The sequence below is a fragment of the Xenopus tropicalis genome, chromosome 7 (genome assembly GCF_000004195.4).
Source record: "Xenopus tropicalis strain Nigerian chromosome 7, UCB_Xtro_10.0, whole genome shotgun sequence".
NCBI lineage: Eukaryota > Metazoa > Chordata > Amphibia > Anura > Pipidae > Xenopus > Xenopus tropicalis.
This window is the reverse complement of record NC_030683.2, coordinates 108,077,683-108,092,669: the sequence shown is the minus strand read 5'-3', so window position 1 is coordinate 108,092,669 and position 14,987 is coordinate 108,077,683.

The following is a 14,987-nucleotide window of genomic DNA, read 5'->3' as shown; positions in this document are numbered from 1 at the left end:
CCAGTTATTTTTATAAAGTGCATAGAGCGGGGGGCCCAGTTATTTCTATAAAGTACATAGAGCGGGAGGGCCAGTTATTTTTACAAAGTGCATAGTATCGGGGGGCCCAGTTATTTTTATAAAGTGCATAGAGTGGGAGGAACAGTTATTTTTACAAAGTGCATAGTGTCGGGGGGCCATTAATTTCTATAAAGTGCATAAAGCGGGAGGGACAGTTATTTATACAAAGTGCATAGAGCGGGGGCCTTATGTAGGGTCTGGGGTCTGCTATTCGTATTAGCGTACGGGGCGAGGGGGGCCATTGGTCTGGGCTCTATTTCTATCAGTTTTATTACAAAAGGGGGCAATTTGTTCCTTATAATACACAAGTTTCACAAAGTAAAGTACATTGGAACACACATCAAACATCAGTAAGCAACAATTGTACATCATGACATTCATTTTTATAGATATTAACTTATGTATTATAAAGAATAAATAACCCTTTGTAGTAAAATCAGTTTGTGCAGCAGAGCCACGGGTCTTGGGTCCAAAACTATCAGTGCACTGAGCAGGCAGGGGGCCACAGGACTGGGGTCTACTATAATTATTACTGCATAAAGCGGGGGTCCCAGTTATTTTTATAAAGTGCATAGAGCGGGGGGGGCCAGTTATTTCTATAAAGTGCATAGAGCGGGAGGGCCAGTTATTTTTACAAAGTGCATAGTGTCGGGGGGCCCAGTTATTTCTATAAAGTGCATAGAGCGGGGGGCCAGTTATTTTTACAAAGTGCATAGAGCGGGGGGCCAGTTATTTCTATAAAGTGCATAGAGCGGGGGGCCCAGTTATTTTTATAAAGTGCATAGAGTGGGAGGGACAGTTATTTTTACAAAGTGCATAGAGTGGGAGGAACAGTTATTTTTACAAAGTGCATAGTGTCGGGGGACAGTTATTTCTATAAAGTGCATAGAGCGGGAGGGCCAGTTATTTCTATAAAGTACATAGAGCGGGAGGGCCAGTTATTTTTACAAAGTGCATAGTATCGGGGGGCCCAGTTATTTTTATAAAGTGCATAGAGTGGGAGGAACAGTTATTTTTACAAAGTGCATAGTGTCAGGGGGCCATTAATTTCTATAAAGTGCATAAAGCGGGAGGGACAGTTATTTATACAAAGTGCATAGAGCGGGGGCCTTATGTAGGGTCTGGGGTCTGCTATTCGTATTAGCGTACGGGGCGAGGGGGGCCATTGGTCTGGGCTCTATTTCTATCAGTTTTATTACAAAAGGGGGCAATTTGTTCCTTATAATACACAAGTTTCACAAAGTAAAGTACATTGGAACACACATCAAACATCAGTAAGCAACAATTGTACATCATGACATTCATTTTTATAGATATTAACTTATGTATTATAAAGAATAAATAACCCTTTGTAGTAAAATCAGTTTGTGCAGCAGAGCCACGGGTCTTGGGTCCAAAACTATCAGTGCACTGAGCAGGCAGGGGGCCACAGGACTGGGGTCTACTATAATTATTACTGCATAAAGCGGGGGTCCCAGTTATTTTTATAAAGTGCATAGAGCGGGGGGAGCCAGTTATTTCTATAAAGTGCATAGAGCGGGAGGGCCAGTTATTTCTATAAAGTACATAGAGCGGGAGGGACAGTTATTTTTACAAAGTGCATAGTATCGGGGGGCCCAGTTATTTTTATAAAGTGCATAGAGTGGGAGGAACAGTTATTTTTACAAAGTGCATAGTGTCGGGGGGCCATTAATTTCTATAAAGTGCATAAAGCGGGAGGGACAGTTATTTATACAAAGTGCATAGAGCGGGGGCCTTATGTAGGGTCTGGGGTCTGCTATTCGTATTAGCGTACGGGGCGAGGGGGGCCATTGGTCTGGGCTCTATTTCTATCAGTTTTATTACAAAAGGGGGCAATTTGTTCCTTATAATACACAAGTTTCACAAAGTAAAGTACATTGGAACACACATCAAACATCAGTAAGCAACAATTGTACATCATGACATTCATTTTTATAGATATTAACTTATGTATTATAAAGAATAAATAACCCTTTGTAGTAAAATCAGTTTGTGCAGCAGAGCCACGGGTCTTGGGTCCAAAACTATCAGTGCACTGAGCAGGCAGGGGGCCACAGGACTGGGGTCTACTATAATTATTACTGCATAAAGCGGGGGTCCCAGTTATTTTTATAAAGTGCATAGAGCGGGGGGGGCCAGTTATTTCTATAAAGTGCATAGAGCGGGAGGGCCAGTTATTTTTACAAAGTGCATAGTGTCAGGGGGCCCAGTTATTTCTATAAAGTGCATAGAGTGGGAGGGACAGTTATTTTTACAAAGTGCATAGAGTGGGAGGAACAGTTATTTTTACAAAGTGCATAGTGTCGGGGGACAGTTATTTCTATAAAGTGCATAGAGCGGGAGGGCCAGTTATTTCTATAAAGTACATAGAGCGGGAGGGACAGTTATTTTTACAAAGTGCATAGTGTCGGGGGGCCCAGTTATTTCTATAAAGTGCATAGAGTGGGAGGGACAGTTATTTTTACAAAGTGCATAGAGTGGGAGGAACAGTTATTTCTATAAAGTGCATAGAGCGGGAGGGCCAGTTATTTCTATAAAGTGCATAGAGCGGGAGGGCCAGTTATTTTTACAAAGTGCATAGTGTCGGGGGGCCCAGTTATTTCTATAAAGTGCATAGAGTGGGAGGAACAGTTATTTTTACAAAGTGCATAGTGTCGGGGGGACCAGTTATTTTTACAAAGTGCATAGAGCGGGGGGCCAGTTATTTTTACAAAGTGCATAGAGCGGGGGGCCAGTTATTTTTATAAAGTGCATAGAGCGGGGGGCCCAGTTATTTCTATAAAGTACATAGAGCGGGAGGGCCAGTTATTTTTACAAAGTGCATAGTATCGGGGGGCCCAGTTATTTTTATAAAGTGCATAGAGTGGGAGGAACAGTTATTTTTACAAAGTGCATAGTGTCGGGGGGCCATTAATTTCTATAAAGTGCATAAAGCGGGAGGGACAGTTATTTATACAAAGTGCATAGAGCGGGGGCCTTATGTAGGGTCTGGGGTCTGCTATTCGTATTAGCGTACGGGGCGAGGGGGGCCATTGGTCTGGGCTCTATTTCTATCAGTTTTATTACAAAAGGGGGCAATTTGTTCCTTATAATACACAAGTTTCACAAAGTAAAGTACATTGGAACACACATCAAACATCAGTAAGCAACAATTGTACATCATGACATTCATTTTTATAGATATTAACTTATGTATTATAAAGAATAAATAACCCTTTGTAGTAAAATCAGTTTGTGCAGCAGAGCCACGGGTCTTGGGTCCAAAACTATCAGTGCACTGAGCAGGCAGGGGGCCACAGGACTGGGGTCTACTATAATTATTACTGCATAAAGCGGGGGTCCCAGTTATTTTTATAAAGTGCATAGAGCGGGGGGGGCCAGTTATTTCTATAAAGTGCATAGAGCGGGAGGGCCAGTTATTTCTATAAAGTGCATAGAGCGGGGGGCCCAGTTCTTTTTATAAAGTGCATAGAGCGGGAGGGCCAGTTATTTTTACAAAGTGCATAGTATCGGGGGGCCCAGTTATTTTTATAAAGTGCATAGAGTGGGAGGGACAGTTATTTATACAAAGTGCATAGAGCGGGGGGTATGTTGGAATTCCAAGTTGACTTCAAATTTACTCTGATTTTACAACAGGGTGTACATTATTCGTTATAATACTGTGTTTTGTGAAAGTCCTATGACACAATTTACATCCATAAGCACTAAAGTCCAACAATACAAAATCCACAAAACAGGTAGGTAAGAGTTACAATCCATGCAAAGTGCAGTATCTTCTTTTCTCTGCAGGTGGAGAGAATATGAGGATTTGCCTTGAGTGCCATTTGCCTAAGAGTTCCAAACAACTATAATGTTGAACTGGACCAGGAAGTGCAGGAAACATATCTGTTCAGATGCATTTTGAGTATTTAGACAATGTTTATCACACAGGAGCACCAACTTGCATTGCCACCATGGAAGATTTTTCCTAAAAAGCTTGTTAGATGGTACTGGGTTTACATGTCCCGATCTTGAAATCTTGACATGTGTTGCTGAACTGCCAAACTTTTATCTGGTCTCTGTACTGTGGCAATGTTGTCTGGCATAGTGCTGTTTCTTGAATCCCAACTATGAGACAATTTGCCCTGAAGTAATTTGAGCACATCCACTAACATTGGCATTATGTGTTCATTGGTTGTAGGCTCATACAGTACTTTAGTAACCCATTTTTTTTTGAATTTTGGGAACACAAGTTTATGACGAAGTGAGCCAACGGGGTCCCTTCCCTCACCAGCACAACGGACACGAGATCGCTCTCTGTGTACATTTGCATTATGGGCTAGAGCTGCAAGTTTTGTACGGGCCTCCATTCCATCCATTTTGAAATGGATCCTTTTAGGCCGGTACTTTAGGGAAAAACTATGATAGACTTCCAATGCTCCGGTATGGCGAAAATGAGCCATGTGCTCAAGGTCTTTTGTCATATTTTTTGACAAGACTACTTCTGCCAAGGACAAGTAGGCTTGTGAGTCTTTTTCTATCCATGGTCGTTGGCTACGCTCCTCATCTGTGTACTTTTTGTGTGTGCACGCATGGTACATTATCCCATGATCCCATTCATGCTGATCAGAAATGTGCATCAGAACAGATTGCCATCTTTCCCGCAACATACGCAAGTCACCTTCACACTTGCTTGAAGACCACCACAGATGGTTTGTTATAGCTGGTATCCATTCAGCTATATCACCACAGTTTTTCTTCTTGCTTGCTGCAAACAAGCGTTTCTTTAAACTCTTGGCATAGTGCCACAGATCAAACTCATGTGCTATGCCTTCGTCTTTATACTCATCACGCATTAATTTTATAATTCCTGGATGACGGTCTGTTGCTATTGTTCTTACTTTATATGCTCCAGCCAAAATTCTTTCCAGGCACTTTGTAAATCCTAGTTTCTCCATAGCTGGTGAAGTCTTAGCCTCTGTAACCTGAACAACTTCGAAGTCCACAATTCTCTTAGTGTTCACTTCCATAAAACTGTAAACACAATATTTGGCACTGTAACCAGGGCTGTCACATTGCCCATCACCCGCAAGGCACAATTCTATGCCATTGAATGCGTCATGTAGTCTTTTTTGTTCTTGCTGCCAGTGTACATCAATAACTGGAAAAAGAACCTCACGCTGGTAACGGTAAAAAGTGTTATGCGATATGAATTGAAGTCCCAATAAACCAAACATGTCCCGCACCTTATAAAAATTACACCCACTGTATAATAATGCAGCACAACTCAAAACATTTCCAACCGCCATTCTTCCAATGCACGGCTGGCTTTTCCACAATGTGTAGCTATGTCCATTCAGGCAAGCAACTGAAATTGACACAAATGTGCCTTGGCAATGTTTTTTAATTTCAATGAATGGGGCATTGCAAAGATTTTTGTTGTTGCACTCAAAACTGCAGGTTAGTTTTCTTATTAATGAATCAAGGCATGACTCAAAAACAATAAATTTACGTTCTTTTACAAAGCTCTGCTCATCTTCTTCTACAACAGTCGATGTGTCAGTCACCGAAGATTCATTGGTCCCATCATTTTCTGGAATATACTCAGTGTCAGAAGCTCTGGAGTAATTTGATGTTACTGTACAACTAAGGTCATCATGTACAGAGCTGTGGAGGTTTGGTGACATTGAGTCTGTTAAAATATCTCGTTCAAAGTCATTCAGGGAGCCAACATCCACTGATGGCTGTGGGTGTTGAAACCGTTTCATTGGCGTGGACTGTATTATTCTTGGTTGTGTTTCATACACATGATCATGTTCAACCTTCCACTGTTCCCCTTCAGTGTTGAACTCATATTCTGGCCATTGCACAGCTTTATCCACTTTTGCAGCTTGTGTGGGTGCCACTGAGGGATGTTGTTCACTATTTGAAGATGATGCATTGTTTCTGTGAACATTTGTTATCGGAATTTTGAAACTAGTTGGTGTGGCATCAGCTTTGAGTGATCTTCTCTTGCCTTTTTGCAATTTGTAACTTTCGTTTGTAAAGTGTGCACTGCATACACGATAAGAATTTGAATTCTTCATATTAAAAATCTTTTCTGCAAAACAATCAATGTCACCAAAATCTTGGTTTGTATGCTGTACTATCTGACGTAGCCACCTTTTTATCTTCAAGAGACATGATGGGAAGGTGTGCATAATTATTCCAGTAGAGGACTTTTTCCCACTGCAGTGAAAGCAGCCTCTCACAATGCAGCTAGGCATGATTGCTACTGGAGAAAAAAAAAAAAAAAAAATATATATATATATATATAAGCATGTACCTAAAATCAGCATTCTTGTAGTCTATACGAGGAGGCCATAGCTAAAGGCATCAGAAGATATAAGTCAGATATAAGTGAAGAAGATAAGGCAGTCCGATGTAAGTGAGTTATAACTATGTACCATTTTTGGACCCCCATACACAGTGCCCCCAATAGCCCAATTGACAGTACCCCCATAGACAGTACCCCCCATACACAGTGCCCTCAATTGACCCCATAGACAGTGCCCCCCATAGAAATTGCCCCCAATTGACCCACAGACGGTAGCCCCCATAGAAAGTGCCCCAATTGCCCCCCATAGACAGTACCCCCCCCCCCAAAAACAGTGCCCCCAAAGCCAGTCCCTCCCCCCATATACAGTGCCACCTTCTTATTTGGCTCCTTCCTCTTCTGCGGCTCCTTATGCGGTGGCGACAGGCCCTTTCATAAGGTTGCGCCCCGTGATTATGTGTGACATCAATACACATGGTGCACAACCTTATAAAAGGGCCGGTTGCCGCCGCACAAGGTGGAGAAGCGACTGGCTCCACCCAGCGCATCCTGCTGTTAGTTTCCGTAATCTATTGCGGAATTGCGGGACATTCATTGAACTATCTGGGACAGCGGGATGCGCTATAAAAACCGGGACAGTCCCACAGAAAGCAGTACAGATGGGGGGTATGTATCTGCAGGATGCTACTGATGTGGGCCCCTTCACTCCAAATTAGTGTCTTGATCAACTAAATACACAAATAAAATGCAGCTTGTTGTAGTTATTGATCTAATTTTATTGTTGTTATTTCACAAAAAGTGTAAAGAACAATAATATTTAAAATAGTTATAACATAGCTTTGCCCCCTCCATATATAAAATATTTGCAGACCTCAGACCTTGTGGCTCCCCGCAGATATATGTAATAATAGTATCAGGACACCCCAGAGCTGTGGACCCCTCCATATATGAAATATTTGTATACATCAGACCTTGTGGCTCCCCGCAGATATATGTAATAATAGTATCAGGACACCCCAGAGCTGTGGACCCCTCCATATATGAAATATTTGTATACCTCAGACCTTGTGGCTCCCCGCAGATATATGTAATAATAATAGTATCAGGACACCCCAGAGCTGCGCCCCCCTCCATAAGTAAAATAATTGCAGACCCCAGACCTTGTGGCTCCCCGCAGGTATATGTAATAATAGTATCAGGACACCCCAGAGCTGTGGACCCCTCCATATATGAAATATTTGTATACCTCAGGCCTTGTGGCTCCCCGCAGATATATGTAATAATAGTATCAGGACCCCCCAGAGCTGTGCCCCCTCCATATATGAAATAATTGCAGACCCCAGACTGTGTGGCTCCTCGCAGATATATGTAACAATAATAGTATCAGGACACCCCAGAGCTGTGCCCCCTCCATATATGAAATATTTGTATACCTCAGGCCTTGTGGCTCCTCGCAGATATATGTAATAATAGTATCAGGACACCCCAGAGCTGTGGACCCCTCCATATATGAAATATTTGTATACATCAGACCTTGTGGCTCCCCGCAGATATATATAATAATAGTATCAGGACACCCCAGAGCTGTGGACCCCTCCATATATGAAATAATTGCAGACCCCAGACGTTGTAGCTCCCTGCTGAAAATATAATAATAGTATTAGGACACCCCAGAGCTGCGCCCCCCTCCATATATGAAATAATTGCAGACCCCAGACCTTGTGGCTCCTCGCAGATATATATAATAATAGTATCAGGACACCCCAGAGCTGTGGACCCCTCCATATATGAAATAATTGTATACCTCAGGCCTTGTGGCTCCCCACAGATATATGTAATAATAGTATCAGGACACCCCAGAGCTGTGGACCCCTCCATATATGAAATAATTGTATACCTCAGGCCTTGTGGCTCCCCGCAGATATATATAATAATAGTATCAGGACACCCCAGAGCTGTGGACCCCTCCATATATGAAATAATTGCAGACCCCAGACCGTGTGGCTCCTCGCAGATATATGTAACAATAATAGTATCAGGACACCCCAGAGCTGTGCCCCCTCCATATATGAAATAATTGTATACCTCAGGCCTTGTGGCTCCTCGCAGATATATGTAATAATAATAGTATCAGGACACCCCAGAGCTGTGGACCCCTCCATATATGAAATAATTGTATACCTCAGGCCTTGTGGCTCCCCGCAGATATATATAATAATAGTATCAGGACACCCCAGAGCTGTGGACCCCTCCATATATGAAATAATTGTATACCTCAGGCCTTGTGGCTCCCCGCAGATATATATAATAATAGTATCAGGACACCCCAGAGCTGTGGACCCCTCCATATATGAAATAATTGTATACCTCAGGCCTTGTGGCTCCCCGCAGATATATGTAATAATAGTATCAGGACCCCCCAGAGCTGTGCCCCCTCCATATATGAAATAATTGCAGACCCCAGACCGTGTGGCTCCTCGCAGATATATGTAACAATAATAGTATCAGGACACCCCAGAGCTGTGCCCCCTCCATATATGAAATATTTGTATACCTCAGACCTTGTGGCTCCCCGCAGGTATATGTAATAATAGTATCAGGACACCCCAGAGCTGTGGACCCCTCCATATATGAAATAATTGTATACCTCAGGCCTTGTGGCTCCCCACAGATATATGTAATAATAGTATCAGGACACCCCAGAGCTGTGGACCCCTCCATATATGAAATAATTGTATACCTCAGGCCTTGTGGCTCCCCGCAGATATATATAATAATAGTATCAGGACACCCCAGAGCTGTGGACCCCTCCATATATGAAATAATTGCAGACCCCAGACCGTGTGGCTCCTCGCAGATATATGTAACAATAATAGTATCAGGACACCCCAGAGCTGTGCCCCCTCCATATATGAAATAATTGTATACCTCAGGCCTTGTGGCTCCTCGCAGATATATGTAATAATAATAGTATCAGGACACCCCAGAGCTGTGGACCCCTCCATATATGAAATAATTGTATACCTCAGGCCTTGTGGCTCCCCGCAGATATATATAATAATAGTATCAGGACACCCCAGAGCTGTGGACCCCTCCATATATGAAATAATTGTATACCTCAGGCCTTGTGGCTCCCCGCAGATATATATAATAATAGTATCAGGACACCCCAGAGCTGTGGACCCCTCCATATATGAAATAATTGTATACCTCAGGCCTTGTGGCTCCCCGCAGATATATGTAATAATAGTATCAGGACCCCCCAGAGCTGTGCCCCCTCCATATATGAAATAATTGCAGACCCCAGACCGTGTGGCTCCTCGCAGATATATGTAACAATAATAGTATCAGGACACCCCAGAGCTGTGCCCCCTCCATATATGAAATATTTGTATACCTCAGACCTTGTGGCTCCCCGCAGGTATATGTAATAATAGTATCAGGACACCCCAGAGCTGTGGACCCCTCCATATATGAAATAATTGTATACCTCAGGCCTTGTGGCTCCTCGCAGATATATGTAATAATAATAGTATCAGGACACCCCAGAGCTGTGGACCCCTCCATATATGAAATAATTGTATACCTCAGGCCTTGTGGCTCCCCGCAGATATATATAATAATAGTATCAGGACACCCCAGAGCTGTGGACCCCTCCATATATGAAATAATTGTATACCTCAGGCCTTGTGGCTCCCCACAGATATATGTAATAATAGTATCAGGACACCCCAGAGCTGTGACCCCCATCAGATGCAGCAATAGGATTTACAAACCCCAAATGTGTATTCCCCTGCGGCACACTTATAATAATAGCAGACCCCAGACAATGACAGGATTAGCCGACACTGACAGGATCAGCCGACCCCAGACAATGACAGGTTCAGCCGACCCCAGACCTTGTGGCTCCTCGCAGATATATGTAATAATAATAGTATCAGGACACCCCAGAGCTGTGGACCCCTCCATATATGAAATATTTGTATACCTCGGGCCTTGTGGCTCCTCGCAGATATATGTAATAATAGTATCAGGACACCCCAGAGCTGTGGACCCCTCCATATATGAAATATTTGTATACATCAGACCTTGTGGCTCCCCGCAGATATATGTAATAATAGTATCAGGACACCCCAGAGCTGTGGACCCCTCCATATATGAAATAATTGTATACCTCAGGCCTTGTGGCTCCCCGCAGATATATGTAATAATAGTATCAGGACACCCCAGAGCTGTGGACCCCTCCATATATGAAATATTTGTATACATCAGACCTTGTGGCTCCCCGCAGATATATGTAATAATAGTATCAGGACACCCCAGAGCTGTGGACCCCTCCATATATGAAATAATTGTATACCTCAGGCCTTGTGGCTCCCCGCAGATATATATAATAATAGTATCAGGACACCCCAGAGCTGTGGACCCCTCCATATATGAAATAATTGTATACCTCAGGCCTTGTGGCTCCCCGCAGATATATGTAATAATAGTATCAGGACCCCCCAGAGCTGTGCCCCTCCATATATAAAATATTTGCAGACCCCAGACCATGTGGCTGCCCGCAGATATATGTAATAATAATAGTTTCAGGACCCCCCAGAGCTGTGCCCCTCCATATATAAAATATTTGCAGACCCCAGACCATGTGGCTGCCCGCAGATATATGTAATAATAATAGTTTCAGGACCCCCCAGAGCTGTGCCCCTCCATATATAAAATATTTGCAGACCCCAGACCATGTGGCTGCCCGCAGATTTATGTAATAATAATAGTTTCAGGACCCCCCAGAGCTGTGCCCCTCCATATATAAAATAATTGCAGACCCCAGACCATGTGGCTGCCCGCAGATTTATGTAATAATAATAGTATCAGGACACCCCAGAGCTGTGGACCCCTCCATATATGAAATAATTGTATACCTCAGGCCTTGTGGCTCCTCGCAGATATATGTAATAATAATAGTATCAGGACACCCCAGAGCTGTGGACCCCTCCATATATGAAATAATTGTATACCTCAGGCCTTGTGGCTCCCCGCAGATATATATAATAATAGTATCAGGACACCCCAGAGCTGTGGACCCCTCCATATATGAAATAATTGTATACCTCAGGCCTTGTGGCTCCCCACAGATATATGTAATAATAGTATCAGGACACCCCAGAGCTGTGACCCCCATCAGATGCAGCAATAGGATTTACAAACCCCAAATGTGTATTCCCCTGCGGCACACTTATAATAATAGCAGACCCCAGACAATGACAGGATTAGCCGACACTGACAGGATCAGCCGACCCCAGACAATGACAGGTTCAGCCGACCCCAGACCTTGTGGCTCCTCGCAGATATATGTAATAATAATAGTATCAGGACACCCCAGAGCTGTGGACCCCTCCATATATGAAATATTTGTATACCTCGGGCCTTGTGGCTCCTCGCAGATATATGTAATAATAGTATCAGGACACCCCAGAGCTGTGGACCCCTCCATATATGAAATATTTGTATACATCAGACCTTGTGGCTCCCCGCAGATATATGTAATAATAGTATCAGGACACCCCAGAGCTGTGGACCCCTCCATATATGAAATATTTGTATACATCAGACCTTGTGGCTCCCCGCAGATATATGTAATAATAGTATCAGGACACCCCAGAGCTGTGGACCCCTCCATATATGAAATAATTGTATACCTCAGGCCTTGTGGCTCCCCGCAGATATATGTAATAATAGTATCAGGACCCCCCAGAGCTGTGCCCCCTCCATATATGAAATAATTGCAGACCCCAGACCGTGTGGCTCCTCGCAGATATATGTAACAATAATAGTATCAGGACACCCCAGAGCTGTGCCCCCTCCATATATGAAATATTTGTATACCTCAGACCTTGTGGCTCCTCGCAGATATATGTAATAATAGTATCAGGACACCCCAGAGCTGTGGACCCCTCCATATATGAAATATTTGTATACATCAGACCTTGTGGCTCCCCGCAGATATATGTAATAATAGTATCAGGACACCCCAGAGCTGTGGACCCCTCCATATATGAAATAATTGCAGACCCCAGACGTTGTAGCTCCCTGCTGAAAATATAATAATAGTATTAGGACACCCCAGAGCTGCGCCCCCCTCCATATATGAAATAATTGCAGACCCCAGACCTTGTGGCTCCTCGCAGATATATATAATAATAGTATCAGGACACCCCAGAGCTGTGGACCCCTCCATATATGAAATAATTGTATACCTCAGGCCTTGTGGCTCCCCGCAGATATATGTAATAATAGTATCAGGACACCCCAGAGCTGTGACCCCCATCAGATGCAGCAATAGGATTTACAAACCCCAAATGTGTATTCCCCTGCGGCACACTTATAATAATAGCAGACCCCAGACAATGACAGGATTAGCCGACACTGACAGGATCAGCCGACCCCAGACAATGACAGGTTCAGCCGACACCAGACCTTGTGGCTCCTCGCAGATATATGTAATAATAATAGTTTCAGGACCCCCCAGAGCTGTGCCCCTCCATATATAAAATAATTGCAGACCCCAGACCATGTGGCTGCCCGCAGATATATGTAATAATAATAGTTTCAGGACCCCCCAGAGCTGTGCCCCTCCATATATAAAATATTTGCAGACCCCAGACCATGTGGCTGCCCGCAGATTTATGTAAAAAATAGTTTCAGGACCCCCCAGAGCTGTGCCCCTCCATATATAAAATAATTGCAGACCCCAGACCATGTGGCTGCCCGCAGATATATGTAATAATAATAGTATCAGGACCCCCCAGAGCTGTGCCCCTCCATATATAAAATAATTGCAGACCCCAGACCATGTGGCTGCCCGCAGATTTATGTAATAATAATAGTTTCAGGACCCCCCAGAGCTGTGCCCCTCCATATATAAAATAATTGCAGACCCCAGACCATGTGGCTGCCCGCAGATATATGTAATAATAATAGTTTCAGGACCCCCCAGAGCTGTGCCCCTCCATATATAAAATAATTGCAGACCCCAGACCATGTGGCTGCCCGCAGATATATGTAATAATAATAGTTTCAGGACCCCCCAGAGCTGTGCCCCTCCATATATAAAATAATTGCAGACCCCAGACCATGTGGCTGCCCGCAGATATATGTAATAATAATAGTTTCAGGACCCCCCAGAGCTGTGCCCCTCCATATATAAAATAATTGCAGACCCCAGACCATGTGGCTGCCCGCAGATATATGTAATAATAATAGTTTCAGGACCCCCCAGAGCTGTGCCCCTCCATATATAAAATAATTGCAGACCCCAGACCATGTGGCTGCCCGCAGATTTATGTAATAATAATAGTTTCAGGACCCCCCAGAGCTGTGCCCCTCCATATATAAAATAATTGCAGACCCCAGACCATGTGGCTGCCCGCAGATATATGTAAAAAATAGTTTCAGGACCCCCCAGAGCTGTGCCCCTCCATATATAAAATAATTGCAGACCCCAGACCATGTGGCTCCCCGCTCAGTTTTCAATATTTACAGACCCCCAGAGCTGTGCCAACACAACACAAGTGGAACCCCCCCCCAAAAAATGTCACAAGAATAACAGACCTCAGATCAGTGGGGAATGCTGCAGCACTAAGAATGAAGCGCTGAAAATACACTGCCGATTGAAGAGACCGGTCAGCAGGAAAAAACAAGCTGCAACACAAGCTGAAAATCAACCTGGAAGAAAAGGGATGCCAGGAGACCCTGCAAGGAAACCGATCCCTTCAAGCGCCGAGGAGAAAGTGAAGTGAGAGGAGCGGTTGCTGACAACTTAGCCGGTTGCTAAGCGACGTCACTTCCGGAAGTGACGTCACGCGTGACGTCACGAAGGCGGGCTTTTCAAACCAGGAAGAAGATTTCGGCAGTCTCGGCAGCGCGCACGCATCAGGATACTATGGGTCTTGTCGCCATATCGCCTTTTCTCAAAACAGTGTCCATACCATGGCAATCAATTCTACTGAGGTGCTTTGACAAATTTCAAGGTAAATCACTACAATGAAGTTGGGCATGGGTACTATTTAGAGGGTGTAGTTTAATTTTCATTAATAATAATTTTTAGTGTTACTGTTCCTTTAAACTATCCAGGCCAGCGGGATGCGCTAGCACAGCCGAGTGCTCCGGCTCCGTCTCGTCCTGTGGCTCCTGCTTCTTATTCGGCTCCTCATACGGCGGCGACAGGCCCTTTTATAAGGTTGTGCCCGTGCGTACGTGTGATGTCACACATACACACGGGGCGCAACCTTATAAAAGGTCCTGTCGCCGCCGTAGAAGGAGCTGCATAAGGAGCAGGAGCCACAAGAAGCAGCGTCTATGGGGGGCACTGTGTATGGGGGGAATTTTCTATTGGAGGTACTCTCTATGGGGTAATTGGGGGCTACTGTGTATGGGGGGCACTGTGTATGGGGGTCTACTGTGTATGGGGGTCTACTGTGTATGGGGGGCACTGTGTATGGGGGCTACTGTGTATGGGGGACACTGTGTATAGAGGGCTACTGTGTATGGGGGCACTGTGTATGGGGGGTACTGTGTATGGGGGAAATTGGGGGCACTTTCTATGGGGGCA